General features: G+C 41.7%; 1 long non-coding RNA gene and 2 other non-coding genes across 7 annotated transcripts; all 3 read left to right on the forward strand.

The window, feature by feature from the left end:
• Positions 1-18,905: 18,905 nt before the first annotated feature.
• LOC102980756 (uncharacterized) lies at positions 18,906-21,327 on the forward strand. Of its 5 annotated transcripts, none has more exons than XR_002890716.3 (6): positions 18,928-18,974; positions 19,508-19,565; positions 19,668-19,745; positions 19,834-19,908; positions 20,223-20,293; positions 20,514-21,327. It is a non-coding gene; the product is annotated as an uncharacterized lncRNA (long non-coding RNA). The 5 variants fall into 5 exon arrangements; XR_003681538.2 differs by having other exon boundaries at positions 18,950-18,974; positions 19,412-19,565; XR_002890717.3 differs by lacking the exon at positions 19,508-19,565 and having other exon boundaries at positions 18,906-18,974.
• Positions 20,021-20,090, forward strand: LOC112062425 (small nucleolar RNA SNORD50). Its single transcript, XR_002890720.1, has one exon. It is a non-coding gene; the product is annotated as a small nucleolar RNA SNORD50 (small nucleolar RNA).
• Positions 20,345-20,415, forward strand: LOC112062424 (small nucleolar RNA SNORD50). The gene has a single exon (XR_002890719.1). It is a non-coding gene; the product is annotated as a small nucleolar RNA SNORD50 (small nucleolar RNA).
• Positions 21,328-26,600: the final 5,273 nt, after the last annotated feature.

The following is a 26,600-nucleotide window of genomic DNA, read 5'->3' on the forward strand; positions in this document are numbered from 1 at the left end:
AAGAAAAAGGAACCCTCCTATACTGTTGGTGGGAATGTAAATCGGTGCAGACACTATGGAGAACAGTATGGAAGTTCCTTAAAAAACTAAAGGTAGGGGCTTCCCTGGTGGCGCAGTGGTTGCGCGTCCGCCTGCCGATGCGGGGGAATCGGGTTCGCGCCCCGATCTGGGAGGATCCCACATGCCGTGGAGTGGCTGGGCCCGTGAGCCATGGCCGCTGAGCCTGCGCATCCGGAGCCTGTGCTCCGCAGCGGGAGAGGCCACAGCAGAGGGAGGCCCGCATACCACAAAAAAAAAAAACAAAAAAACTAAAGGTAGGGTTACCGCATGATCCTGCAATCCCACACCTGGGTATATATACAGAGAAAACTCCAAATCGAAAAGATACATGCACCACAATGTTCATTGAAGCACTATTTACAATAGCCAAGACATGGGAGTAACCTAAGTGTCCATCAAGAAATGAATGGATAAAGAAAACGTGGTAGGGACTTCCCTGGTGGCGCAGAGGTTAAGACTCTACACTCCCAATGCAGGAGGCCCGGGTTCGATCCCTGGTCAGGGAACTAGATCCCACTTGCATGCCACAACTAAGAGTTTGCATGCCACAACTAAGGAGCCGTCAAGCTGCAACTAAGTAGCCCACAAGCCACAGCTAAGGAGCCCGCCTGCCGCAACTAAGACCCGGCACAACCAAATATATAAATAAATATTTTTAAAAAAGAAAAGAAAACATGGTATATTTATACAATGGAATGCTACTCAGCCATAAAAAAGAATGAAATAATACCATTTGCAGCACCATGGATGGACCTAGAGATTATCATACTAAGTGAAGTAAGTCAGACAGAGAAAGACAAATATCATATGAACTTATTTACAAAACAGAAACAGACTCACAGACATGGAAAACAACTTATGGTTACCAAAGGGGATAGTGGTAGAAGGTAGGGAAGGGTGAGGAGATAAATTAGGAGTTTAGGATTAACATATACACACTACTATATATAAAATAGATAAACAACAAGGACCTACTACATAGCACAGGGAACTATACTCAATATCTTGTAATAACCTATAATAGAAAAGAATCTGAAAAAGAATATATATACATATAACTGAATCACTGTGCTGTACACTTGAAACTAACACAACATTGTAAATTAACTATACTTCAATTTACCATGTGGTATGGCCAAAAAAAAAAAGAAACAAAATAAGTCATACGTATTAGGGTTCTCCATAGAAACAGAACCAATAGCATATAGATCTAGACCTAGATCTAAATCTAGATCTATATAGATCTATCTATATAATTGGATATCTATATCGAGAAAGAAAGATTTATTTTAAGACATTGGCAGGAATTACAGAGGCTGGCAAGTCCAAAATCTGCAAAGTAGGGCAGCAGGCTGGAGACCCAGAGGAGTTGTAGTTCAAGCTTTACACAAAGTTCATCAATTTAAATGTTAATCTCATCCAAAACACACTGTTACAGAAACACCCAGAATAATATATGACCAAATATCTGGGCACCATGTTCCACCCAAGTTGACGCATACAATGAACCATCATATCATATACCTGCTGAATGCCAGGCCAACCTCCATTTATCCATGTAAGAGATGTTCAGCTGTGAATACTTGAGAATCTACTTTGGGGATCATTAAAGACATGTAAAACAGAGGAAAAGACGTGATTGCAAATATTTCTAAGCAAAAGATATATCTATACTTAAGGTTCTAGTGCAAAAATTTAAAGGATATAAAATTCAAAACTTTTTCAAATAGTGGAAAAATCTAAAGCTGTTAAAAGACTGTATCATAAGCAGTTACTTTGTGTGAGGTCATTCTGTCTTTTCTAAAACTGAAGAGAGAGGGCAGTAGAGCAGTCAAGGGATCACAGATAGGGAAAAAAAAAATAATTCTCTCCCACCTTACTCTTTTACCAAAAGCTAACTTGACCCTTTCTTCTCCTTCTCAGCACTGAGAATCTAAGAGTCAGAGGAAATGAAACTAACGCACTGTGCCTCACCAAGGTGGCCCCCAGTGGATACTAACAAGGCCCTAGAAAGATTCTCTGCTGGGCAAAACAAGCCAAAGTAGACTCAACTAAATTCCCAACAAGTTTGAGCCTTGAAACCTGGCAAAAAATCTGACTATTAAAAAATACGGTGGAATCTGCACTGGCATTATCCCATTTCTTCTTTCTCACTGAATAAGGATCAGCAGACTGGCTCTTAATGTATAAAATACTCTAAGAAATGTCTCCACATGGCTTCCCTGATTCCCAGATTTTAGATTTGCTCAAGCACATTTCCTAATTCTCATCAGAATGATAAGTATCTGGGGCTTCCCTGGTGGCGCAGTGGTTGAGAATCCGCCTGCCGATGCAGGGGACACGGGTTCGTGCCCCGGTCCGGGAAGATCCCACATGCCGCGAAGTGGCTGGGCCCGTGAGCCATGGCCATTGAGCCTGTGCATCCAGAGCCTGTGCTCCGCAACAGGAGAGGCCACAACAGTGAGAGGCCCGCATACCATAAAAAAAAAAAAAGAATGATAAGTATCTGTTGAAGATCTTTATCTTGTTAGTATTGTTTCCCTTTGTGTCTGTTAGGATTAGCCTTAGTTGCATATGGGAAACCTCTAATGAAGATCATCTTAAATAAAATAGAGCCTATTTCTCTCACACATAGCAGAAACCCAGAGTTAAACAGTTCAGGGTTGGTACACAGTTGCTACCTGAATGTTTTATCTCTCCAAAATTCGTATGTTGAAACCTAATGCACAATGTGGTAGTATTACAAGACAGGGGCTTTGGAAGGTGATTAGGTCAGGAAGGCAGAGTCAACACAAATGGAATTAGTGCCCTTATAAAAGAGGTCCAAAAGAGCTCCCTTGCTTCTTCTGCCATGTGAGGACATGGTGGAAACATGCTGTCTATGAACCAGGATGTGGGCTCTCTCCACACACTGAATCTGTCCACACACTGTGCTTGGACTTCCCAGCCTCCAGAACAGTAAGAAATAAGTGTTTTGCTGTTTATAAGCCACCCAATCTCTGGTTATTTTGTTGTAGCAGCCTAAATAGACTAAGAGTCCCACATTTCTATCTTTCTGCTGCATGATCCTGGTGTATGACTTGCACCTTCAAGGTTACCTCATGGCCCTAGATGTTTTCTGGAGGTCTAGTCACTGTGTCCACACTCCAAGCAGCAGAGAGAAGGGCAAGAAAGACTGAAGGATGAAAAGGTGAGCACTCTCCATCTTAAGGTGTCTTCTCCAAAATCCTGCCTAAAAATCTCCACTTAAATCTCACGGGCTAGGCTTCCCTGGTGGCGCAGTGGTTGAGAGTCCGCCTAACAATGCAGGGGACGCAGGTTCGTACCCCGGTCCGGGAAGATCCCACGTGCCGCGAAGCGGCTGGGCCCGTGAGCCATGGCCACTGAGCCTGTGCCTCCGGACCCTGTGCTCCGCAACGGGAGAAGCCACAACAGTGAGAGGCCCGCATACCACAAAAATAAATAAATAAATAAATAAATAAATTCAGAGCTCTATTTCTAAAGAAGAAGATGGAGGAAGAAGGAGAAAATAGATATTCGGAGAAAAATAACTGTCTTTACCGTAACCTACCACAAGGATTCCCCACCTTCCAGGGTTTCCTCCCCACTCCCTTCTTTTAAACACATAGAAAAACTGAAAGGATAATGAATAACCTTATAGCACCAACTAGAGTCAATAATTGTTAACAATATATTGTATGTGCATGTTGGGGGGAGAGAGAATATGGTAAAAATACATACATATATGTCAGTGTGTGTGCACACATACACATACACAGATGTATGTATCTCACATACATACTGCTGAACCATTTGCCATGCATTATCCATAGGAACTAAGCAAATACATGAAATGTATGTGTGTGAATATTTGTCCAAACCATATGAAAGTAAGCTATAGACATCATAAAGCTTTGCCTCTAAATATTTCAATATGTATATTCTAAGAATTAGGAGATTCTCCTCTATAAACAATAGCATTCACACATTTAAGAAAATTACAATACCCCAATACTACATAATATCCAGTCCAAATTCAAATTTCTCGGTTGTCCAAAAAATGTCTTTTAACTGATATTTTTCAACCAGAATTTATCAAGGTTCCCTCACTTTATTTGGTTGTTATGCCTTTAGTCTATTTTAACTCATGAGGGCTTTCTAATGGCCATGAAAGTATAAATTATAACTGATGTTTGATGTCTATGTTCAGAGCATGCAGTGTGTACATAAGGTCTGTCCATAATGTCTGTCATGGTTAATGAATTTTGAATATAATGAAACTCTTTCCAAATAAGTTGATTTCCGGGACTTCCCTGGTGGCACAGTGGTTAGGAATCCACCTGCCGATGCAGGGGACACGGGTTGGATCCCTGGTCCGGTAAGATCCCACATGCCCTGGAGCAACTAAGCCCAAGCACCGCAGCTACTGCGATACATAAGTAACTCTCAGAAGTAAACTCATTCCTTCCATTTCAAAGCCCTCATTGTATAATCATTTCACAAAGTTGACAAGGTCTAATTACCCACACAATACGAGTTGGGAAAATTCTATGATTGGCTATTAAATAACATTTCTGAGCTAAAATCTCCTGATCCATGGCCTTGCAATGCACTGGCATTGAAGGACAGTACATGCATTTCAGGTTCCTCCATACACCTGAAATAGACCAACCAGAATATCACAGGAAAGTACAGTGTGACAAGAGCAAAGTAAAAATGTACATCTAGGAAGCCACACACTGTAGCCCATTTCCAACTCCACTTTAATTTTGTTTTTAAGAAATTACTGAACCACTCATGACATTTGATACTTAATAGCTGAAGTACTTACAAAATATAGTCAGTCATCACATTTGTTGTATGATAAAAATAACTGGCAACACTTTGTAGTGTGTTGGGAATTTAAAAACATGAAGAACTTTGGCCACAATTTCATCCTCTTAAAATACGTTTAAGAAATCTATAATAGCTGTTTGTCATCTAGCTGTTTGTCATTTAGAGAATTATGAAATTCTCTAAAACCAAAGTTTAAAAATAACACATGGCTGTGGATTGTAAAGCTAAAGGGTGAAATTGTTGCAAACCTTACTCTGAGGATTTAGGATTCTAGGATTATGTCCCTCAAGACATTATAAAATGATAACTAACCAACAGCAAGTGTATAAAATTTACTGACAAGGTATGGAATTCAATTATTATATGCATTCCCAGCCAGTTTCTAGGCAATCATTTGCTTGCAGCCATTCTAAACAATGCTTAAGAATGATCCAAACATCTTATTTAATACTGCCTATAATTTGCTTGTGAGAAGCTGAAGTAAAAGGGGTAGTTAAGGTCAGGCTGGTATACAGAAATCAAAAGCTTAATTCACTTTGGCAAAGTTGACAAAATAAGCATATTCTTTATCACATATATGAGTACATGTGTACTTTTTAATTAATTAATTAATTAATTTTTATTTTTGGCTGTGTTGGGTCTTCGTTGCTGCACGCGGGCTTTTTTCTAGTTGCGGCAAGTTGGTGGCTTCTCTTGTTGCAGAGCACGGGCCCTAGGCGCGCGGGCTTCAGTAGTTGTGGCACACGGCCTCAGTAGTTGTGGCTCGTGGGTTCCAGAGTGCAGGCTCAGTAGTTGTGCATGGGCTTCGTTGCTCCGTGGCATGTGGGAATCTTTCCAGACCAGGTATCGAACCCATGTCCCTGCATTGGCAGGCGGATTCTTAACCACTGCACCACAAGGGAAGTCCCTACATGTGTACTTTTAAATGCACTTAATCCTAGTTCATTAAAACAGGACTGTAGTGGTAAATATTATTGACAGTCCCACCAGGAAACATATGGATAATCAGAGAAAACTTCAATAAATAGACTATTTACAAGGTGGACAACGTGTAGGAAAACCAAAAGGATAAAATAATATCCTGAGCCTCACTATTCTTGTGTCTGAAGGGGCAAGGGAAGAAAGAGAAGAGTGGAGAGGGCCACCGTAACAGAAGCTTTCCCTTCAGTGGAGGCCAACAGCAACCCCCTCCTCCCTGTGACCTCCTGCTGGGGTTCCCTATTGGGCCAAACCAATGGGAAGCCAGAGGACAAGGGAATTCATTGATGCAGTCCATTTAGGGCAGCCTCCCAGAGCACAAAGCATGATGGAGAAGGTTAAAGAGTGGATCTAGAGTGGGAAATACAGGATATTTAACACAGTAGATTTTTTTAATGAGATAAACTGAGGTTGATCTATCACTTCTGTCCATGGATGAGCTTCAAGTGGTCTAAAAATTAGTAGAAACAGGTGGTTGTAAATCATTATAGTAATAGCCTTGATGAATCACACCTCTCAGTACCCACACTCTTGGGTACCCCCTCCATACTAACTCTAGGCTTGGCCATATGACTTCATATGAACAATGGAGTGTCAGCATACATGATATACGCAAAGGCTTAATAGGTAACCTTTTGGAATACTGCCCTGTTACTTCCATGCCGTGAAGAAGCCTGGGATGAAACACCATGTGGAAAGAGACACCCAGCTATCCTAGCTGTGCCAGCTGAGCCCACCCCCAGCAGATTGGTTAACTGAATGCCTCAGCATGAATAAGCCCAGTCAAAACACTGTCCAGTCAACCTACAGAATCTTGAAAAATGAGAATTGTTTTTGTTTTAAGGCACTAAGTTTGGGTGGTTTATCACACAGCAATAGATAACCGAACACAACCTGATTTCTACTGAGGAATGGCTAAACTCCAGGGCCACAGGAATCAATTATGTTCAAATGATATCCTTACAACCCAATTCTCTCTGCCTCTCAGCTCAGCTCTACTCTCTTGCCCTCTGTGTATTGACTTAATTGTCAGATAGGTTCTCCTCTTGTGGTCAAAAGGTGTTTGCAGCACTCCCAGATTTCACATCCCCTATGCTCAATATGCAAAAGAAAAGAGAAAGCTTCTTTTTCCCAACAGTTGGACAAGAGTCAAGTCTACTCTCATTGACTCCAACTGGGTCATTTCCATCTGCAGGCCAGTCACTGAGGCTAGGTGGCAGGACTTACTGGGTGGCTAAGCCAGTCAGGCCCTACTCTAGAGCTGAGAGTGGTGTAACTGCATCCAAATGTTAATAATATGAGCTGAGAGTAAATGAAAGACAGATCCACGAAAAAGTAAAAGAACTTGGAAGAAGGGGCATCACTGTGGATGTCAGGTGGCCAAAAGCTGATAAATTTCTAGTACAAATCTTAAATGCGTATCTCCATCTTTCACCTTTCTCCCAAATTCTAGGCTTGGATATTCAATTGCATACTTGGAATCTTGTATTGGATGTGTCCAAACATCTCAAACTTTGTCTCAAACTGAACCACCCATGGAACTCGGAGGTGGAGGAGTGCTCCCCTTGCTCTTTATCGTAGCTCCCAAATCTTATTCCCTCTTTCCTCCTACAAAAGCCCCATAATCGGGCTTCCCTGGTGGTGCAGTGGTTGAGAATCCGCCTGCCGATGCAGGGGACACGGGTTCGAGCCCTGGTCCGGGAGGATTCCACATGTCACGGAGCAACTAAGCCCGTGCGCCATAACTACTGAAGCCCACGTGCCACAACTACGGAAGAGCACGCACCTGGAGCCCATGCTCCACAACAAGAGAAGCCACTGCAATAAGAAGCCCGCGCACCACAAGGAAGAGTAGCCCCCACTCGCCACAACTAGAGAAAAGCCCGCGTGCAGCGATGAAGACCCAACGCAGCCAAAAATAATAAATAAATTTAAATTAAAGAAGCCCCATAATCTTTGAAGTAGGGCAGCATATTTTTACAAGCTCTTTCTCCTTGTTACTGTCATCTTTCAAACCCTCGGGTCACACCCCCTCATTCACTGATGACTAGCACGTTTTGTAGTCTTTATTCTCACTACTCATCAATTACAGCGTCAACATCCACGGTGATGACCCACCTGACACCTTAGACTCTCAGCTCCCCAACCTCCTTCCCCACAGTGATCATTTCATCCTTCCACCTCAACCACCCAGCCCCACAGTAACACTGTTGACCCTGTCTTTACCAACAATGACAGTACCTCCAAAAGCTCAAATTCCAGAATGCTACTTTCTAATCCTCCCATTTCCTATATCTTTTCTAGTCTTCCCACTGCAGCTCTTCTTTGGCTGTAATGAAACCTCCAGTCCATGGACACCACCACTTTCTCACTACAGATGATCCTCTTACCCAGTTTATATTTCGTTATTAATTGTTCAAATCATTTCCTTGCAAACACCCTTAACTCTCTCAGTCAGTCCTTTCTTCCTTCATTATCTTGCCTGACAAAGCTTTAGCCCTAGTTATCCCAACTAATCCCTCCTACTCCACGCCAGCATCCAAATGTCTGAATATTTCTAGAAATAGAAAGTTCACAGCTTTACTCGCAATAAATGTACGGCCATAAATTTCAAGTGCACTCCACGCTGCGAACCAATCCAATTTCACTTCCCTGGTCTGCCTGCTTTTCTACTCTGCATACTGATAATTTCACACATCCTTTCTCTTTAAACCTCTTATACTTCCCAATTTTCCATTCTCAGTTGATGACCTTGCCTCATAGTTATTTGAGAAAATACAAACAATGACTTCCATTATCCGTACCTATACTTCCTGCTGTCAAGCAAGTGACATCTGTTGCTCACCACCAGGAGCAACAGTCCCAGGACGTCAACCTGCATGGTTTGCAGGTGTCAGGGTCACCGAGAAAGACACAATTCACACGGGCACTGGATGGAACAAAACTTTAGTCACAGAGAGAAGAGACAGAGCAAGATCAGCCTCAGTAATGAGCGTCGGTCCCCCATGGCCAGCACATCTTATCCCACAGCCAATGCAGGGAGATGTTCTACACACACCTCTCCTGGGCTGCAGGTAAAGGACCTCCTCCTCTCCCTGCTGGGGTTAGCCAGGTGCCATATCATGCACACACTTTAAGCAGAACAAAGAATTACATATCAAACCCAGAACAGGGAAAGATATTCCCAAATGATTCCATGTGTCCTATGATATGCAGCCACGCAAGGGTCAACAGGCTATACATAACTGTCTTTCCCAATAGTCCAGCCCCCAACCCTTGCTCAGCCACTGAAATAGCAGATAAAACACATCAAATATGGTAGGAACACCCTCTGCCCCCAAATGTGGAGATGGAACTAGGTCCAGTGGGGCCCCTGAACAATTCATATGGATGCAGTTTACTCGCAGAGGCTCCATGTCATTTTGAGACAGCAGTTCATCAGGGTCACAAGGAGAACCAGACCCAGGAGGGTGATCAGACCTCCCTCAAGGATGGTCCCTAATCAAGAACCCCAAGTGCCTGGAGTAAGCTAACTAAAGAGTTTTCTGAAAATAGTCTAGGGGGACCGCAGGTATACAGCTGATAATCATCCTGCCTGAGCATGGATCCTCTCCAGCTCAGTTTTTACCTTTCCTTAATTATTGATATATACACAAGTGTTGGCAATAACACAAATGCCATGATGTTCTGCCAGCAGATCAAGGCTATGTGGTTGTCCATTACCACTACCAGCTTAGCTACTGAGTTCAGGGAGTCTTGTCTGTTTTGGACTGCGTGGAGAGTGCCCGAGTCATTTTGTACCAGCCGAGCTATCACAATGGGAATATGGGATTAGAGTCTTAACCTCTAATTTAGAGGGACCTCTCTCTGTCCAGTAGCATTGGTAGAAGTCTTCTGTAGGGATCTCATCAATTTTTGTTTTGTCTATCCAGGTTTAACAACTGAAGCCATATTGCTGTGGGTCAACTCTGTTCTCTCCTTCATTTCTCCTCTGTCTTCCCTTGAGTTCCCCTTCTGGCCTCTGCGCATGGCTTCCCATTGTTGGTTTTCTATCTGTTTAGCCCAAATTGTTGGAAACCACTGAAATCATTCTATTGTTTTTATCCCAAACAGGACATTTCAGTGGAGCTTTTCTATTTCTTGTCCCATAGTCATTTTAGGGGACAACTGTAGGGTTAACGGGGTCTTCCACTGGAGAGCCCCCTGTCACATGAAGGACTCCACTCCATCATCCACATCCCCAGGGTCAGGGTCATATAGGGAGCATCTATGGCTTTTACCTGAAATGCAGTTATGGCTTTATGAGTGGTTTTCCAGGGGCTCCTAGTCTTAGGGAAGTCCCTACTGTTGGGAATACCGTGCTCATACTCTTTGCAATCCAGATCAAGAGCAACATGGGCTTATCTTTTTCTCTGCCCCGTTGATTGCCCTGTTCCATGTGGGCAAAAACACACTGCAGCCAGGGATCAGTGATTAGCTTCCCTGGACTGCATCACTCAGTCTGAGATATTTAAGTCTGCAAGGCCCCCTAATCAACCACATGCACCATCCGAGTCACAAGAGACCCCCTGGCCTCTGCCCGTATCTGTCTTTCAGTTTTCGTATTTCATTCTGAGAGAAGGACCTCATTTCATCAGTTACATTTTCAGCAACACCATGAGTGGTTTTGTGTTGAGTGAAAACAAGCTTTACTTGGGGTTTTTTAACAACCCAAATCAGGAGGAGCTTCCTACACAGAGGCCTTTGACTCCCCTTGGGTGTCATCTGCAACCCCTTGCATGTGGAAGTTAGGGGCTTGTGTAGGAGTGTGAAGGTGGCCAGAAGCTAGGCTAATTTTCCAAAAAATTTTAGGCCCACCTCTTGCATTCTGCCCTTGTCCATCACACCGGTTTATCCTTGTTGACAAGGAGACTGTCAACATCTCATTTATCCCCAGTCAGCTAGAGGGAGGTCATCCCCCCAGGGAGCTAGCAACACCCTGGGATGGCTGAGCTGATGAACCTTGTGCCATGGTATACTTTGTTGGTGACCTTGCTCACTGCACCAAACTGTCAAGCAAGTGACAACTGTTGCCTACCACCAGAAACAGCAGTACCAAGCTGTGTTCTCACTGCAGAGTTTGCAGGTATCAGAGTTGCCAAGAAAGACACAATTCACACAGGCACTGGATGGAACAACACTTCCCTCACGCAGAGAACAGACAGCAAGATCAGCCTCAGTAGTGAGTATGGCTCCCCCATGGCCAGTGCATCTTGCCCCACAGCCGATGCAGGAAGATGGTCTACACGTACCCCTCCTGTGCTGGAGAAGGACCCCCTTCTCTCCCCACCAGGAATAGACTATAGCAGAAGGGCTGGCCGGGTGTCATACGACGCACATGCTTAAAGCAGAACAAAGAAAGTACAAATCATGCCCAGCACAGGCTGTGAGGACTTCTTATTTCCATGTAAGAAAACGTTCCAGGCCCAAGGCATGCTCTTATGCAGTTATGCAAGGGTCAACAGGCTATGCATGACTGCCTTTCCCTACACCTGCCTTATCTCTTGTTCTAACAATCAAAGAATACAAAGACCTCCATTTGTATTCTGGAAAGGATCTCCGCTTGCCTTCTCAAGGATTTTGCTCCTATAACTTTTGCCTCTTTTTCCAGCATCATAAATCTCCACCCTCTACTAAATCAATCCCGTGAACACATAAAGATGCTCTAGTATCTAGCAGTCCCTCACCCTTACAACCCTCTCCAGCTACAGACCCATTTTTGCCTTCTCACCTCACTTACTCCTCGGTCCTCTTCAACTGTGTTTCCGTCATCCCTATTCCACTTGAGACTGTGTTCACTGGTGATCCTCATGTGGCCAAACCCCACAGTCATGTCTGTTATCTTACTTGACCTTTCAATATTCATGCTAACTGACCTAACTCTCCCTGAAACTCCCCACTTTCTTTCTGAGATATCGAACTCTCCACCTTTCCCCCCAAGGCGTTTCCTTTGTTGGCACTTCCTTCTCTGCTGGAACTCGAAAGTTTGCAGTGCTCCAAGGCTCTGTCCTGGGCTTTCTCCTCTTTATACTCTTTCCCTGATGCTCTCACTCAGTGTCGTGCTTTAAATACCTTACTCATGCCAATGACGTTCAAGCCCTAACCTCTCCTCTGAACTTCAGGCTCATGTGTCAAACTGCCGCCTTGACTTTTCCAGATATATGTGATTTTTTCCCCCGATGTAGCTCTTTAACTTTACTATTTCACGTGCTTAAGTTAAACTCTACTATTTCATGAAGTATTCACAAGATTTTCTTCAATTTACAGTTATCTGTCCTGAAACGAAACCTAGAGTTTACTGACCAGTTCAGTTTTAGACACTGGAAAAATGAACATTAAGAGATAAGATTCTTTAATTCTCATATTTTTAAATTTTTTATTGAGGCATAACTGACATACAACATTGTATTAATTTCAGCTGTACAACATAAAAATTCAATATTTGTATATATTGCAAAATGATCACCACAGGGAGTCTAGCTAACATGTTTCACCATACATAGTTACACAATTGTTTTCCTTGTGATGAGACTTTTCCAATTTACTCTCTTAGTAACTTTCAAATATGCAGTACGGTATTATTAACTATGGTCACCCTGCTGTATGTGACATCCCCATTACTTATTTATAACTGGAAATTTGTATCTTTTGACCCCCTTCACCCTTTTCGCCCACCCTCTATCCCCGACCTCTGGCAACCACCAATGTGGTCTCTGTGTCTTTTTGACCTTGGATTTTTTTCTTTTCTTTTTCTTTTTTTCTTTTTAGATTCCACATATAAGTGAGATCATACAGTATTAGTCTTTTTCTGTCTGACTTATTTCACTTAGCATAATGCCCTCAAGGTCCATTCAGGTTGTCACAAATTGTAAGATTTCATTCTTTTTGACGGCTGAATAATATTCCATCGTATATATATATACCACATTTTCTTTATCTATTCATCCATTGATGGACACTTAGGTTGCTTCCATATCTTAGTTACTGTAAATAATGTTGATATGAACATTGGGATGCACATATCTTTTGAGTTACTGTTTTCATTTTCTTCAGATAAACATCCAGAAGTGGAATTGTTGGATTATACGGTAGTTCTATTTTTAATTTTTTAAGGAACCTCCACACTGTTCTCCATAGTGGCTGTGCCGATTTACCTTCCACCAACAGAGCACAAAGGTTCCCTTTTCTCCACATCTTACACTAGCATTTTTTATCTCTTGCCTTTTTGAGAAGAGCCATTCTAACAGGTGCGAGGTGATTTCTCACTGCGGTTTTCATTTTCATTTCCCTGATGATTAGTGATGTTGAGCATCTTTTCTCGTATTGGGTTGGCCAAAAAGTCCCTTCAGTTTTTAAGTAACAATAAAACAATAAAAGACACATTTTTCATTTTCACCAAGAACTTTATTGAACAACATATTCACCGTTTTGTTCCACTACCTTCTGCCATTTTTCAGGCAACTTCATAATTCCATCTTCTCAAAACTTTTTATCTTTTCAAGTAAAGAACTGTTCCAGGTGCCTTTTACAGTCTTCCAGGTAATTGAACATTAAGAGAATTTTGTAAAGACTGAAATAAATGGAAATCCGAAGGTGCAATGTCTGGTGAATATGGCGGATGAATCAGAACTTCCCAAACTGTAACAGTTTTTGCCTGGTCATCAAAGAAACATGCAGTCTTGTGTTATCCTGATGGAAGATTATGTGTTTTCTGCTGACTAATTCCAGACGCTTTTCGTCAAGTGCTGCTTTCAGCTGGTCTAATTGGGAACACTACTTGTTGGAATTAATCGTTTGGTTTTCCGGAAGGAGCTCATAATAGAGGACTCCCTTCCAATCCCACCATACACACAACATCACCTTCTTTGGATGAAGACCAGCCTTTGGTGTGATTGATGGTGGTCCATTTCGCTTGCTCCACAATCTCTTCCATTCCATATTGTTGTACAGTACCTACTTTTCATCACCCATCACAATTTGTTTTAAAAATGGAATGTTTTCATTACGTGTAGTAGAGAATCACATGTGGAAATATGGTCAAGAAGGTTTTTTTTGCTTAACTTACGTGGAACCCAAACATCAAAGTGGTTAACATAACCAAGCTGGTGCAAATGATGATTTCAACACTTGATTTGGATATTTTGAGTATGTCGGCTATCTCCCGAGTGGTATAATGTTGACTGTTCTCAGTTAATGTCTCGATTTGATTGCTATCAACTTCAACTGGTCTAACAGACCATGGAGCATCGTCCAGCAAATCTCCAGCACAAACCTTCACAAATCACTTTTGACACAGTCAATCAGTCACAGCACCTTCTCCATACACTGCACAAATCTTTTTTTGCATTTCAGTTGTGTTTCTACCTTTCTTGAAACAATAGAGCGTAATATGCCAAAACTGTAGCTTTCCTTCCATCTTCAATATTAAAATGGCTACACAAAAATTCACTAATTTTGATAAGCTTTTTTAAATGCACACTGATATGACAGCTGTCACAACACAATCTAATAAAATTGTTTTGAATGAAGTTAAAGATAACTAAGTGCTGCTAGAGCCATCTTACGGAAAAAACTGAACAAACATTTTGGTCAACTCAATACCTGTTGGCCATCTGTATGTCTTCTTTGGAAAAATCTGTCTATTCAGATCCCCTGTCCATTGTTCAATTGGATTTTTGGGGGTTTTTGCTACTGAGTTGTGTGAGTTCTTTATATTTTTTGGATATTATCCCTTATCAGATAATTCTTATTTCTGAAAGCTGACTTTTTTCCCACTTTGGAATAAGTTAATTATGTTTACATTACCTAACTTAGCATACATATGTTTCCCATAATTTAACCAAAAGCTGAAATGTGAACTTTGTTCTCATACATTGATTATCTAACCAGCTCTTTATGTGTATTGACTATGTGTTCAAATGCTATCTACTGCAGGATATCTGCACACACTACGGTACTGATTTTAGGCAACTGCTGCTGGCCCTTTTTTCTTTTCTTCCCACACTCATTTGTGCACATGACTTCACTCATCATCTTCATTAGTTTGCCAAATGGTCCTTCTCTAGCCCCAACTCTTCTCTTGGGCTTCAGTTCTACATTTCTGATGATCCACTGGACAAATGTAACCAAAGGCTCCCCTCAAAATCTAACACAACCAAAACTGAATCTTCTTTTTCCTGCTCCCAAATCAGTCATTCCTGACTTGCCTCTTCCTGTTAGTGGAGCTGCCATTCTCTTGCCTGCCTAGGCTCCACTCCACTTCCTCTTCCCCCACAGATCATCACATCCTACCATCTCCTCCTTTAACACAGCCACAGCATGTTCTGGGGACAGGATTATGAATCTGGGGTCAGAAGGACTTGCGAAGTTAGTTAACCGAGATCTCTATGCCTCATTTTCCTCATCTTTAAAGTATACACCAGGATTGTTTTGAAGATTACATGATCCAATGCATACAAGAACGTAGTAGCACATAAGTTCTCACCATACGTTGTTCTCTTCCCTGCCTTCCATCTCCATGGCCAAAATTATAGTGGTGCCCCTCACAATATCTCATCTAAATGATTGCACTAAATTTCTAAACACTGCTTTTTCTCTCCAAACTCTTCCTAAAACACTATTTGGTTCACACTATAATCTTACCTAAAAGTCTTTAATGAATGTCTAATTTTTAAAGCAGAGGTGTCTACACTACTATATACGAAATAGATAATTAATAAGGACCTACTGTAAAGCACAGGGAACTCTTCTCAATACTCTGTAATGACCTATATGAAAACAGAATCTAAAAAAGTGTATATATGTATATGTATATATGTATATGTATAACTGAGTCACTTTGCTGTACACCTGAAACTAACACAACATTGTAAATTAACTATAGTCCAGCAAAAATTAAAACAAACCAAAAAAAATAAAGCAGAGGTGTCTAAAATTGGGTGGTTACCTCTTCCTAAAGTATAAACTCTTTCGGGAAGGGCAAGGACTTTTGTGTATTCACATTAACATTCCCTGAAGCACAATGCATGCACCAGGGGCTCAGTGAACATTTCTTCCAAAAAAATGATTAAAATGATGATCTTATCTGAAAGTTTGCAACAGAATATGAGGAGTTGTTTTCAGTATGCTAAATTCTTCAAGGATACTATTAATTTCAGTTCTGACCTTTATATGGTCTTTCTTAACTCACTTAAAATATTTGGTAGCATTTCGCTTGCCTGCTTTAGGTGTGGAAGCAGTAACTGTTGGCTTCATCCCTCAGTATGTTTTTCTGTTCCTTGAAGAGATAAAAGTCTTGAATGAATTATGTACTGACTTTACAGTCATCAGCCACATTCACTGGAGGGCAGTGTTGTCACTAATCAGATCTAAATTCATTTCATTTTGCATTGCATTTGTTAGAGTTATCCGTTTATGAGTTAAAAGGAATATGGGAGTCTTTTTTTTTTTTTAAGACTGGAATATATATCAGATGTGCAGTACTGCACTTACCCTAATACAGCGGTTCTCAAACTTATGTATGTATATGAATCATCCTAGACCTGGGCTGTCCAATACAACAGCCACTAGCCAAGTGGCAATGAAGCACTTGTAATGTGGGCAGTCAAATTGAGATGTGCTGTGAGTGTAAAATATACAATGGATTTTAAGGACTGAGTACATAACTTATGCTGATCATATATTGAAATGAAAATATTTTGGCTCTATTGGGTTAAATAAAATGTACTGGAATTAATTTCATCTGATGCTATTTACTATTTTAAATTAAAAGTGGCTACTAAAAAAAAAAGTGGCTACTAGCATATTCAAAATTACATATGTGACTCACATTTGTGGTTTATGTTATATTTCTGTTAGCACTGTCCCAGATGCTTGTTTAAAATGCTTCCTGGGTCCCACTTTTGGATATTCTGCTTTAGTAGCTCCAGGTTAGGAACCAGAAATCTGATACTTTTTATCTCTCCAAGTAATTCAATTGATAAGTCAGGGTAGAGAATCATTGTTTTATACTGCTTTTGACCAGATGATTTTAAGGGTCTTCAGCACAGCAAACAGTGATTCAAAGAAAACAAAGCGATTAATAGTTTTCGGTTTCAGTTGTGTGACAATGGCCATCCCATAACAGTCATACATGTTTCTCAATTAGCAAAACACACTTCAAAATATAATCACAAAACCATTTTATGGGAGTGGAAGGAAGCTGGGAACAATTAAGTAATATCTATCCCAAATCTAAGTGCACATAACCGTTGCCTCACTTCTAGAAATCGATCTTGCAGATCTTCTCACAAGCTCACTATGATATACCTATAATTCACTTCGGCACTATTTGAAATAGTGAAAAGCTGGAAAGTTATGAAATTATGACACATCCAACTGAATACTATGCAGGCTATAAACAAGAAGGTCTTCTATATGTACTGATACAGAAAGATGTCTATGATATTTACCAGGGGGCAAAGCAAGTTGCAGAAAAGGACACAGATCCTATTTGCATATGAAAAAATACCTACATATATGTGCATAGAAAGTTTCAAAAACTGTTAATATTGGTTACTGTTAATAGCAGAGAGAAGATTCCCAGGGATATGAAAAGGAAGTTTTACCTTGCTTTTTATATCCTTTTGTACTGTTTTAGTTTTTTTAAATATGAGGAATATGCAAATTTACATTGTACATTACAAAATGGTTATTTTCAAATCTACATAACGCCCAGCCAAGTAAACACTTCATCGCTTAGGTTCCTGTTATAGAAATTTGCTTTTCACTATTATCTTTTAATCTGGAGTTTGGTCTTCATTTTAATTTTCTAAAAGCCACCACATATATTCATTCATTCATTCGTTTATTCAACCACTAGTTACTGACCACCTGCTTTATGCCAGGCACTGTTCTAAGGCAGAAAAATAAAGAGCGGTGCACCGGCGGAGGACAATAAACAAACGCACAGGTACATAATAACTAGTTGTTAAGTGCTATGAAGACCTGAATTTTCAAATGCCGAAATGTTCTAATGTCGTGTGCTCCCGTGTGTGCATATACGTACGTATATTTACCTGTACTTACCAATTAATTCAATCGTTGCTACTTAAGTGTCGTTTGGATAAAGCATTCTGGGAAATTTCTCAAATTAATCTTTCTCCTGCATGCATCATAATGAATGTAGTACAAAAATAAATTTAAATAGCAAAGACTTTTTTTTTTTTTTGGTTGTGTGAATTTAGAAAAATTACTTAGCTACTTCAGGCCTCAGTGTTCTCTACCAAGCGGAGGATTTACCTCTCGGGTCTCCCGTCTCGGGGAGAATTCTCTGGGCGGATCAGCGTAACAGCAGCGCCCTGCGCCCGGCGGCGTGTGGGTGGGGCGGGTCCCGCGGAGCGCAGCTGGGCCGCGTGCCGCGCGGCGGGCCGGCTTCTCCTGGGACGCGCGGCATTCTCGCTGTGGACCGGAGGAGAAACACGGTGCTTTCACAGACTTTTTTCACTCGAGCATTTCTGCCCGCCAATTTCTCTTTCCGGGCGTGCAGCGACCGCCCGGCGTCAACTCCCGCAGGCGCCAGCCAACCAGCCAGCCCGACTTCTCGAGCGGGTCACCGGGTGAGGCCGCCCTACACTCAAGTCCACTGCTACACTCAAGTCCACTGCCGGCCCCGAGCCGCCCCAGCCGTCGCGGGCTGACTTGGCTCAGGGTAGGTGGTAGCCTCGCCTGCAAAGGCGGCTGTTCGTTTAAATTCTGGCGCCACTCCCGCGCCACGTAGAGCCAGTCTCGGAAGCGACGGACAGCGGCGAGCCAGCGGGCGCGCGCCCGGGGTTGGGCGTGCGCGCCGCGGAGGGACGGGGCGCGCACCACGCCCCGGAACGAGCCCCCAAAAGAAAAGAGCCGCCTGGCGCGCTCTCGCTCCTCCCGTCAGGAGCCGGCCACGCCCCCTTACTCTACAGTGTCCAATAGATGCGAGAAGGAGGGGCGTCCTCGTCCCGGCTCGGGAGAGACTATATAGGGAACTGCTGGCGACACTGCTCGGTCTTTTACGTCAGGAGTTGGGAGCTGCAGTGTGGTGCTAGGTAAGCGGGCGTTGCGGGCGGTTGTCCGAGCGAACCCGGGCGGTGCAGCTTATGTTGGGGCCTGCAGTACGGTGAAACGATTTCAGAAATTGGAGCTTAGAGTGCGGTGGTGAAAACCTGGACGTGGGGAACACGCCGCCGGGCCGCCACGTGTCCCGAGTCGTGGTGGCGGCCGGCTTCGAGCTTAGGCGTGCGGAGGCGGCCGCTGGTGGCCGCGGCGCTGCGCGCGGCCTGGTTGTTGCGCCCGGGCAGCCGCTGACTGAGCCTGGGAGGCGGCCGGCAGAAGACAACATTCCTGGGATTTGGGGGCGGGGGGTTACCCTTAACGTTAAGAGCGAGAGGCCTGTGATAGGGTGTCTTTCTCCCATGGCCAGATCAACAGTTATTTCCAAACGGGCAGCCCCTGACTCGGCGTGAGACAGTTGTATTGTGCCCAGGTGGCGCTGTGTGCAAATAGCATTATTGCAGGGGAGGAGTTTAGTGCTGAAAACCTTGAACTATGACATTCTGTGAGACTGCTTAACTTTAAATAGATGCCCCGCAAGAACAATGGCTTTCGGCGTAACGGAGCTGTTATGTGGAGAGACTGAGGTAAGGGTTGTTGAGGGCTTAGTTTTTAAACCGAAGGAGTAAACCTGTTGATTTACAGAAACGATGATGGAGCATCATTTAAAATTAAGCTTCTTTTTTTAGAGGCAAAGGAAAGTTCCAAAACGTATGGGAGAAGGTTTGCTGGAAAATGACTTGGTTAAAACCTGACAATCTTACCAGGTGTGTATTGGACTCGTATTAATACTTTGAGTCTACATGTGTTTAGTCCACATGTAGAGTAAATGAGAAATTTTTTTTGTCCTCGGAGGAGCATCCTGCAGGTCGATGAACATTAATGAAGCTATGACCGTCACCGATTGATGATGAACAGCTTCATTTGAAAGTAAGTTATGTGGCTTACAACATCTACTATAGCATTCCGTAGTACTTGCCTTTTAATGTTGCTCTGGTTTATGGTAAGTGTCAGTGTGATAGAGCTTAATGGAGTTTGGTCTGATCAATGAGGAAAGCTATCCCGAAGCGGATTACCTGAAGAAAAGCATGTACGGATTCGGCTTCTGAGATAAGACCAATATGCAGATATGAGATAACAAATTTTTGTTGCCTGGATTTTACAACTGACTTTCCTGTTAGCTTATGCTTCTTATAGGGGAAAAACTGTTACTTCACACTAGTGTTTTTCTTCTCTGCCAACAGAGACAGGGGTCGCTGTCTGCCTATTGAAAGAGGCCAGTTTGCCATGAAGTTCCTAAGGTGTAAACATGTCTGTGAGTAGAGATATTTTGCTTAACAATCAGTCAATCTTGTGTCCTTGGTCTTATCTATGATGATCCTATCCCGAACCTGAATTTCTGTTGAAAAAAACTTATACGGATCTGGCTTCTGAGATAGACCATTATAAGGACGACAGTATTTTTGAAAATTCCTTTAAATAAGTTCTTGAGATGTTGATAGTCTTGTAAATCTCAAATGTTCTTCCTTTTCTAGGGTTAGTGCCACGAGATTTACTTGTCTGTTGTATGAAAAACTGGTGATCAGGAAAAGCTCTTCATTTTATGGACACGGAAAGAAAACAAAACTCAAGACAGATTATTTATTTTAATTTTGAAATTGCATTTGTAAATAGATTTCTGAGCCAACATCGAATCTAGATTAATGCATCCATAAGATTCAAGCCATTTCTGTTTAATCATGTCACTGCCCTAGAGTCGTAACCTGTTAGCCAGTATATTATTGATACTTTCTAGCTCTGAAACTGTTTTTAATGGAAAATTCTTTTTCAGTTATCCAGTCGTGTAATTAAATAATTCTGAGTGAATGTTTAGCCTTTGGTCCCCTGTCTGAATTTAAAATGCATAATTGTAAATACAGGCAAGTGAAAGTTTATACTATTGTGGGAAAATCCTTAGTAGGGAGAGATGACTTGGTTTGGTGATCATAAGGATCACAAGGGGATATGGGAAACCTTGACTTTGTGCAGGGTACTAAGTATTACTGAATTAATGGAGGTGAAAGCAGAGTAGAGAGAGAGGACCTATGACTGGGGTGAGGGGAGGGAAAGCCAGGCAGCAAAACAATCAGTATACTAGCTGAATTGTGGACTATTTAGTCCTAGTATAATAGTAATATGAAGGGGTATTTATGCTGAAAATGGGGAGGAGTAATGCTGAAAATTAAGGAAGAGAGCACAGCATAACAATCAGGAGCCATGAGGGAAGGTCACTGATAAAATCTGGGTTAAAACTGGTCAAACATTGTACAGAATGGATTAGTGTAAACAGTAATAGCATCTGATCTAACCAAGGTGCCTGCACGTCCGGAGCCTGTGCTACACAACGGGAGAGGCCACAACAGTGAGAGGCCCAAGTACCAAAAAAAAAAAAATCTGGGTTAAAACTGGTCAAACATTGTACAGAATGGATTAGTGTAAACAGTAATAGCATCTGATCTAACCAAGGTGGTTGGGCTCCATGCATAATCATTTTCCCTAAATAGCTGCATGAATAAATTGTTCCCAAGCCCATATTTGAATGTCAAAGTCAGAGTGCTGATATTCTTGTCACCTTATAATGAACTCTTAAAATGTTCACCTGCCTCAGTGAGAATTCATTTTGGGGTCCATGCAGCTCGGTCAGGTTCATGAGACTGATAAGCCTGTAGTGGTCAGGCACATAGTGAATTTGGCCCAAGTATTAAGACAGTGTACAAAAATGGGGCTCTGAAAATGTTTCTTGCAGTCGTAAATCACCTCCGTGTATAGCATTGTGTTACTAACATTGTTCTTTATTGCACTCCTGTATTTGGAAATGAGGAAACTTTGGCACTGCAATCTGCACCCTTGATCACTGATCTCCCTTACCTTGCTTTATTTGGTTGGAACTTTTACAACATGCTCGATAAGATCTGTTTCACACACTGACATCTTAAGTACCTAGATACCTTAACTACCTGGCACTTGGTTGTCAGTAAATGTTAAACGAACAATGAATGATTAAAGACCAATTGGGATCTACACAAAACTTGCAGAGAAAACTGCCCTTTTGTCAAAGTTGGCAAACATCAGTCACTTCAAAACAAGGCATGAAATGAATAAAACTTGGCTTTAGAGCCCTTTGACCTCTTTTCCCTCATCCCTTCTGGTTTTGCTCCTTTCCCTCCCAGTCAGTCTTATAAAATATCATATTATTTCTTTAGTTAATAAAATCCAAATGTACATATACTTCATTGCACTATACTAGGTTCTGCCAGGGAGGTCAAGGGTAAAACATTTCCTATGTCCTCTGTCACATCAATAGTTGTACAAGATACCAAGAAAGAAGGCAAGATACAGGGATGCAAAGAACTGAGAGGATTGAACAAGTGATACATCTAGGCGTAGGAGACACCAACCAAAGATGGTATGCTGAGGGCAGTAAATTGAGAATTTAGGCATCAGTTGGATGGATAGATATGGGACAAATAAGGTGGAGGATAAGACTGAAATGCTACAGTACCCCCAAGCTTTTTGAGCAACAGAGAACTAAAAAAAAGCTATCATTCAAATTCCTTGAAACTTGACATGTTTTCAGTAGGAAGAGACATAGTCACTTATTGAACCCTACTGATTTTGCAGGGTACACACTTGAAAAGAAATGAGAGTTGGGTCTAAAAAGGTACAATTTTAGTGGAACTTAGCTCAACATAGCAGCTTCCTTTTAAATTACCAATTGACTTAGTAGCATTTTTCTTCAGCAGAGGTCTTGTTATACTCTACTGGCCTTCTGATTTGTGAATGCTGACCTAACTGGGTAATAGGCAACTAACTACTAGCTAAGACCAGGGACCTTAAGCTGTTATCTGGGTAAGGGATTTACCTTCCAGAGCATATCTGCAACTAAGAGGCAGCATAGATTAAAAATCAAAAGCCTAGGGCTTCCCTGGTGGCGCAGTGGTTGGGGGGACGCGGGTTCGTGCCCCGGTCCGGGAGGATCCCATGTGCCGCCGAGTGGCTGGGCCCGTGAGCCGTGGCCGCTGGGCCTGCGGGTCCGGAGCCTGTGCTCCGCGGCGGCAGAGGCCGCGGCGGTGAGAGGCCCGCGTACCGCAAAAAAAAAAAAAAAAAAAATCAAAAGCCTAAAGACCTAAACAAATAGGACTGAAATAGACCAGGATCTGCTTGGTTAGGGCTGGTTTCGGATTGAAAGAGCAGAGTCTACATGTATGTGACTTGAGCCAATAATTTTCCCTGCTTAACACCATGCCTCCAGGTTATCTTAAAATACAGTAGGCTCAATCCTACCTTTTGGTGTTTTCTAAAATTAGTTCTATTGCTAGAAATCCAATATCCACTGCACTTGGCTTCCCAATCAAGTGCCCTCTGAACTGATTATACACTTCATAATCCTTGCTGTTTGCCCAGCCTGTGTGAAAGCTTTTGGCTGTTTCATGATTTTTAAACCAGTTCACCCATTAAATTTAGAGCCTTTGAATCCCAGCCTTGTAGGATAGTCTGCTTTTGTCAATTCCTCCTCCCTGGGGGTGGGAACCTCCCCATATTTCCTCCCAAAACCTTGGTTCCAGATCCAGATAGTATTTAAAGCATAGTATTTATAATTACTTCACTGAATATTGCCACTGCCTCCGGCATCGTTTCACCTCCACTGATGCTGCATTTTGGGGTATGTACAGAAACCAGGTCAAAATATAAGTGTGCCATGAAGCTTTGAAAGTTTTATGGTCCATTTTGAGGTGGGGTGGGAAGGCTCTACCTTTCCAATATGAGAACCAATCAGTCTCATTCTCACAAGTCTTGGCCTCTTCCCCCTGACCACTAGTCAGTCCATCTCTGAGGTCCTGGCATGCCATGCAGCTGAGTTATAACAGGAAATAGATTTAATCTCAGAATCCCACATGGAGTACAGTATAATGCAACGTACTTGCGAACTTTACCTTAGTTATGCTTACTCAGTTGATTCTAGTTCCCTTCAAAGGAGTATTAACAATGCAAAAAGCATTTCAGAATACTCATAGAATTCATCATTTGAAGAAAATAATATTTATAAATACAGTGCATTACTGAGGTCAGGAAACTGGATGTGCTCTTGCCTAACTACTGAATACAGTTAAAGAACAATAAATGGTTCATTTTTAAAGTGTACAGGTTGATGAGTATAAGTATGCACCCATGAAACCATGACTGCAATCAAGATAGTGGTTAAATCCATCTCTCCCAAAAGCGCCTTTTTGCAGAGGCTTGATTTTGAACACGGTAAGTTTGAGATGGCATTTGATATCCAAATGAGATACGGGGAGAGATCTGAGCTGGAGAGATAAAATTGGGAGTCATCAGCACGTGGGTGGTGTATTTAAAGCCATAAGGTGAGATCACCAAGGGAGTGAATACAAATGGAGAAGTGGTCCAAGAGTTGAGTCCTAAGACATTCCAGGTTTATTTCAAATCCTAAAGATGATTTTGTATCAACAGACAAAAACTGGGAAGCAGAAATCTGTTAAGTTCAACTGCCACATCTGAAACAAACTAGGTAGAAAATCAAGGAGTTTCAGAAAACGGGTGAGAGCTAAGCAAATAATTGCTTGGGGTAGTGAGGCTGGAGGTTGCCTTGTATTTAATGCAGAACATTAGTCAGCATAAAATTGAAGGAGGTAATATCCAAGGACAACTTTGCAAAGTATTAGGCAAAGTGGCCTTCCAGAGAGAACGAGATGAGGAATTTACAAAGTATGATAAGGGTTTTCATCAGACACTGTGGACTTGGAGAAGTGGAGTTGACTACAGACAAGTTAGAGGTTTGCCTTGCAGTGCTAAGGTGCCTGATGAGGCCGAAAATTACCAAGAGTAATAGTTAACATAATTCTTCACTACTCTTCTATGGGGCTCATCCATGTGGGAGCAGAAAGCAGATCAGTGGATTAATCCAAAATTAGGGATAAACTGGATAGGAGGAGCAGAGCCATGATGGGCCAATTAAGGGTGTAGATGAAAGTGTTGTTAAAATTGACCTTGAGATCAGGTTGATTAGGGAAAAAAATTAGACTGCTGGAAAACTGTCCCAGGTAAAAACAAAGATCAGAGGTACCATAGAAAGATGATGAAAATGAGGTAAAATAAGATCCTCTCCAGTTATACTATAAAATGACCCATAGCAGTTATATTTCTAATTATTGTTTATCTCTCTCTGGCCCTAGAGTGTGTTCTTTTCAAGCAGAATCTGTGCCCTTTCACTTCTTAAACTCTGTGCCTAGTATACAAGGTAATGACTCCCATTACAAATTTGTCTAATTAAATGGAATTCAGTATATATATTTAGGGTGGGCAATGATGGTATGATCTAAGCTCTCCAAAAGAGAAAAGAAATGAGAAAAGTTGAAAACTTGTGATGGACTCAATATTTGTGTCCTCCCAGAATTCATATGTTGAAGCCCTAACCCCAGTGTGGCAATATTTGGAGTTGGAGCCTCAGGGGAAGTAATTAAGGTTAAATGATGTCATAAGGGTAGGGCCCTGGTCTGATAGGATGAGTGTCCTTGTAAGAAGAAACACCAGAGAGGTCACTCTCCCTCTCCATGTGCACCCACAAGAAAGAGGTCATGTGAGGATACAGTGTGGTGGTGGCTGCCTACAAGCCCAAACAAGAGGCCTCAGAATAAAACGTACCTTGCCAGCACCTTGATCTTGGACTTTCCAGCCTCCAGAGCTATGAGAAAATTAATTTCTATTGTTTAAGCCATTCAGCCTGTGGTATTTTGTTAATGGCAGCTCTAACAGACTAAGACAGAAGTAAAGGATAAATGGCCACTGCTATAATTAGGGGACTTTATATTTGGCTGAAGATTTATGAGTAATCACTACGAAAAAAGTCCATGCAATGTAATGTCTCTGATTTTATACATTTTCCCTTTAGGTTTTTACTTATTCCATTGAAACTGGTTTGACAATGCACTTCCTTTTTTTTTCTTTAAATGCACTTTCTTATTGAATAATAAACAGCTGCCACTCACAAAGCTTTCCAACCTGTTTCAACATCAAGATCATTTTTTTAAGAAATAGATAATTTTTCAATGAAAAAATCTCAGTAAAGAAACTAGAGGGAATTCCCTGGCAGTCCAGTGGTTAGCACTTCTTGCTTCCATTGCAGGGGGCACAGGTTCAATCCCTGGTCGGGGAACTAAGATCCTGCATGCTGCACAGCGTGGCCAAAAAAAAAAAAAAAAATTAGAGATAGACATTAAACTATCTTATAAAGTGAATGTTATCTGAAGTCTTATGGTTCACAGGAAAACCTTTTTAACATAAATGAAATTAATTCTTTTATAATTACCTCATATAACAAAAAATGATTTAGGCTTACTAGATATTTCACAGTGTAAAATTTCCTTGTTCTATATGAACATTAAGATTGCAAAAAAAATTTTAACATCTTTGGTAACTGATAGGTCATACCTATCATGATTTCACTGTTTAATGAAAAATACTTGGTATAAAATAATGGCTGACACTTCTATAGTTCCTTTTATTTTCCACAGTACTTTGACATACATCATCTTGGTTTCTCCTACAGTAACCCAGGCATTATTAGT

The sequence above is a fragment of the Physeter macrocephalus genome, chromosome 10 (genome assembly GCF_002837175.3).
Source record: "Physeter macrocephalus isolate SW-GA chromosome 10, ASM283717v5, whole genome shotgun sequence".
Lineage (NCBI taxonomy): Eukaryota > Metazoa > Chordata > Mammalia > Artiodactyla > Physeteridae > Physeter > Physeter macrocephalus.